This window comes from Trachemys scripta, chromosome 7, assembly GCF_013100865.1.
Source record: "Trachemys scripta elegans isolate TJP31775 chromosome 7, CAS_Tse_1.0, whole genome shotgun sequence".
Classification (NCBI taxonomy): domain Eukaryota; kingdom Metazoa; phylum Chordata; order Testudines; family Emydidae; genus Trachemys; species Trachemys scripta.
In genome coordinates this window covers 57232648-57237506 of record NC_048304.1, presented here as the reverse complement: position 1 = coordinate 57237506, position 4859 = coordinate 57232648, and the positions used below count along the sequence as shown (strand labels likewise).

The window sequence follows — 4859 nt, the reverse complement described above, 5'->3', positions numbered from 1 at the left end:
TATCAGAGGGGTAGCCGTGTTAGTCTGAATCTGTAAAAAGCAACAGAGGGTCCTGTGGCACCTTTGAGACTAACAGAAGTATTGGGAACCTCACTTCTTCAGATGCAAGACTTGCATCTGAAGAAGTGAGGTTCTTACCCACGAAAGCTTATGCTCCCAGTACTTCTGTTAGTCTCAAAGGTGCCACAGGACCCTCTGTTGCTTTTTACAGATTCAGACTAACACGGCTACCCCTCTGATACTTGACTCCCTGAGAAGAGGACATTTGGGCCCATGAACTCAGAGGCGGTCCAGAAGATAAAAAGGGAAATAGGAAGGCATCTAGGAAAGTAGCCCCAGGGCCTGGGAGCTGGTTGCCAGGTTCCAGTCCAGGGACCTGGAACCTGGAGTAGTGGGCCAGCCTGGGTTCTTCTACCAGCTGCTGGAAAAGTGGCACTGGATCTGGCCTTGGCCCGGAAGGCTGACTGGGCCGACAAGTGGGTTGCTAATCCAGTGGGACTCTGACACCCTGGAAAGGGAGGACTATGGTGAACTGGCTGGAGGGGTGAGTCATGAAGAAGGAGCACCCCGGGTCCAGATCCATACCCTTCTGCTCGCGCACCGGGGGGCGCAATCCGGGCTCACGGATCGCTTAAGTTTTGCTGAAGCTCCAGGCAGAGGTGCCTTTGCGCTGTTGTCAGCATCACTGCTGTTGTGGAGCCAGTTACCAGCCTCACTTCTTGAATCAGTTACACACACAGGGTTTGGGTTTTTTTAAAAGCCTCATTATAAAAATACTCAGAGCCTGCTGAGCCTTACTCTCCATGCAAGAGGGGTCCCCATGGCCCACCGTGATTAGCAGGGGCTGCAGACTGAGCCCCACTCCCATTCATCCTCCTGGCGGAGACGTGAAGCAGCAAATCAGCGCTGTCAAGGCTGAGCAGTGCTGCACAATGAGAAGGAAATTAAGGCAGAGCAGAGGGATGGAAGGATGAACTTTCAAACTCCCTGCCCACCTCCTGCAGGGCCCATGCTTGCTTGTCAAATGCCTTCCCTGAAGCTGCAGGTTGAGCGAGGAGACAATGCCTGGAATTTGCCTTTTGTTCGGTTGCATTTGTCTGAAGGGGTCTCATGTGGCTGCAGAGGGGAGCAGGAGCATCAGGCATTTTAGAAGCATAGGAACGGCCTATCCCAGAACCAGCCCATGGGCCGGCTAGTCAGACACTCTGGTTACTATAGGGGTCAATGCCGGGTGCTTCAGATGAAGGAGAAGCCACCTTCTCCACTTGCCTTCTCACCCACCCCCGACACATGTACTTGTGCTCTACAGCATTATGGGCTAGACTGGGGGAGCCCTCTGCGGATGCAAAGAGGGTGAGGGAGATGGAAGGAGACTAGCACTCGGGCCCTCAGAACTAGGCACATCTCACCATGCAAGGACTGGGGGACTCTGCAGCAGACAGTGGGTCTAGGAGCCCTATAGGGAAGAAGCAGGACAAGGGCCGGGTCGTGGCTCATCCTCTCTGCACCAGCTGCCATCGAGGTAGGACCTTTAACAGGGTGCAGTGACACTCTCTGGTGTCCACGGGCAGCAGCTTGCAGCATTCAGATGGCTGCATGATGTGGAAAGGGGAGAGAGGGCCCCATGGACACCTTCTCCCAGCCACCATTTTGCACCATCCTTGGCCTACCATAAGGCTTAGTGAATATGCACATGGACAATTACCACCATTCAAGCCAAGCTAGTTGCCTTTTTCCCCACTTTCCAGCCCAAGCCTGCAGTTTGTGGCACATGAGGAGTTCCACGGGACAGATTCTGTAGCTGTGCTCCTGTGTCAACTGGGAGACCACAGGGAGAGCAGCTGTAGGTGCTTTCCCCTCCCTAGAGATCCCAATGCACCTTGCTGGGGCAACCCCAGGCTTAGACCTCATTGGCAGCTCCTGGTCCTTTCCCTGCTGGCAGCTCCGAGATTCTGCCCCGTCCTCTTCTATTTGTGGCAAGGCCCTAGAGGAGGCTACCCTTCCTTATCAACAACTGTCTCGACAATGTCCCAACTCTTCCAGGGGAGAGCTGGGGCTGCTTGTGGAAGCAGTAGCAAGTGAGGCAGCATTGTGCGACCAGCAAGGACTACAGAGTTCGTGGCTTTAAGCAATGGTCCTCATATCTAGCCATCAATGTGAAGGGAAGTTCTTTCTGAGCCCAGTACATAGAATATTAGGGCTGGAAGAGACCTCAGGAGGTCATCTAGTCCAATCCCCTGCTCAAAGCAGGACCAACAGCAACTAAATCATCCCAGCCAGGGCTTTGTCAAGCCGGGCCTTAAAAACCTCTAAGGATGGAAATTCCACCACCTCCCTAGGTATCCCATTCCAGTGCTTCACCACCCTCCTAATGAAATAGTGTTTCCTAATAACCTAGACCTCCCACATGCCACAAAGAATTAAGACAGAGGCTAAAAATGAGAGAGGCCCTATCTTTTGCCTAACGGCAGTGGCTGTTCTTATTCAAAGAGTTGTTGGCCCCAGAAAGGAAAAGCTCTATGTGGCTTTGAAAGCTTGTCTCTCTCACCAACAGAAATTGGTCCGATAAAAGACAGTATCTCATCCACTTTGTCTCTCTAATATCCTGGGACCAACATGGCTATGACAACACTGCAAATTCTAGTCTGGACAGTTATAGGAGTCCACCTCTCTAAAGTTCCTCCTGCAGTCTCAACTGAGTATAGCTTCCTTCTTTACTTTCTGTCTTGAAATGAGTAAATGTCTCTGTGAGCTGTTAGCTGCCACAACCACCCCAGAAGTGGCAGCATTTCAGTGGTGATGTGAAAAGATTCCTCGTATGCTGACTGTAGCTCATGAAGTGCTTTGGGATAAGAGGAGCTGTTAAATGGTCCCTGCTGCTTCTGTACACACACTGTATGTTCTAGCCTCAGGTGTCTAGATATGGACAGTTTGTCAGAAAGGTTGAGCTCTGTTTTAAACATGAGTATCTGCACCGGTGTGTCTCAAATGGGAAGTGGGTGGAAAGACCAGTAACACTATGCAGCCTTCTGGATAACAAGGCCCTACACAATATCCATTAACTGCTCTTCCTTGAGTTAGTGAATTTAATCCTGAGGCCAGATGGCAAACACTGGGTAGGTCAGCAGGAGCTATTCTGAAGCTACATGGTCCAGGGGACCAAGCACTGGACTAGAAACCAGGTGCTCCTGAGTTCTAATCCATGGACTTGGTATGTGGCCCCGGATGTTGCTTGAGCTCTCTGCCTCAGTTTCTCCACCTGTAAAGTGGGAAGAATGATTTGTAAATGCAAAGCATGTAGCACCTGTAGGAATTACACCAGCCCCAGAGACTGATGTCCCTGTATTTATCCACAAATCAGGTACAGTCTAGGCAGTGGTAGCTCCCTCTTTTTGCTCTCATTAGTGTTTGAACTCTGACCTAGGGAGGGAACCAGTCACTGACACAGCTCCTGCAAGCGAGAAGGCTCATATCCCTGCTTCACAACATGGTGCATGTCCCCAGTTAGCTTAGCTTTTGGAGAGGGGCAAAGAGTCTCACAAGCACCCACCCAGCCTCATTGAACTATACTGGACCAAACCCACCCCTGCTGAACCTTCACCCAGGTACGAGAAGGTGCGTCAGGGATAAAGCTGGTCTGATCAGTGCAAGCACACATATACAGGACAAAACATTCTTTTACAGTGGATAAAAAAGGAAATAAAAGATACCCAAAGGTCTGGGCGGGGCACCACATTACCCTTTTTAACTTTTTTGCTACTACGACTGGTTGCCGTGGTGTTCTGGCTGGCCCCGGCAGACTGCTCCCCTAGGCCACCTGTAAAGAGAGGAGAGAGAGAGAGAGAGAGCCCATTGTGAGCAGGCAGGGAGAGCAGACGCACCAAAAGGATGACAACGCACATTGAATTCTCAGTGCAATCCCTGGAAGGGGACCTGCCATGGAGATGGAAAGTGATCGCTCTCCTTACAGGTGTGGGACCTGGTGGGTAGTGCACAGGACTGGAGCTCTGCCATTAGCCTGCTCTGTGATCATGGGCAAGTGACATCACCTCTCTGCACCCCAGTTTGTAATGGGGAGACTTACGATCTTTGTAACGTGATGTGTGAATGGAAAGCGCTATTTCAAAGCCAGACATTCATTATGGTGGCTATTAAATACAATAAAAGGCACTGGCATGATAAAGAAATAAGCCACTTATCATCCCTGGTCACTTAATTAATTGATTTCTACCTAAGATGGATCTGCCCCCACTTGAAAACAACAACCCTTCTAGGTGTTATTACAATACTGAATATAAAGAACTGCACAATTCCACTTTATTTCTTGCAGTTCAGCCAGAGCCAAATTCCCTGTCTACTTCCAATACTTGCAAATCCCGCAAGGTCTCACAACCAGAGGCAGAAGCACTGCCAGCTTTTCTGCCGCCCTAGGTGGCAGAAGGTCCCACCCTGAAATGCTGCCCCCCACAGAGGCAGCAGAAGCTCCCGCCGCCGAAATACTGCCGCGATCGCCGCCCCCCACATTGTAGTGCCCTAAGCGACCGCCTAGGTCGCCTAATGGGTTGCACCAGCCCTGACCAGAGGAAAGGTTGTCCCTTAGCTCAGACACTGAAACTACACTGGTCAGTTTCACTGTGTTTTTTCCCCATTAGCCCCCCAGCATCACTGCCTGGCTTTCCCGCACTAGATTAGCATTGGTGCTACTGGCCTCAGAATGCTGCAGGGGAATGTCTGAAGTGTCCTTCTATGCTAGAAAATGACACAAAAAACTTGCATCGTGGGATTGCATGCTTCTGTCTCAAAGGACTCCAGAATGAAACTGCTCCGTTTACAAGCTAAAGCCAGCCCTGCAAACTCAG

At 50.8% G+C, this 4859-nt stretch overlaps 1 protein-coding gene across 1 annotated transcript in view; it reads right to left on the bottom strand.

Moving 5' to 3' along the window:
- TLL2 (tolloid like 2) overlaps positions 1-3816 on the bottom strand; it is an 82641-nt gene extending 78825 nt beyond the window's left edge. Inside the window, exon 1 of the mRNA XM_034777175.1 lies at positions 3740-3816. The gene's annotated coding sequence lies outside the window, so the exon portion shown is untranslated. The remainder of the gene's footprint in view (positions 1-3739) is intronic.
- Between the last annotated feature and the right edge of the window lie 1043 nt (positions 3817-4859).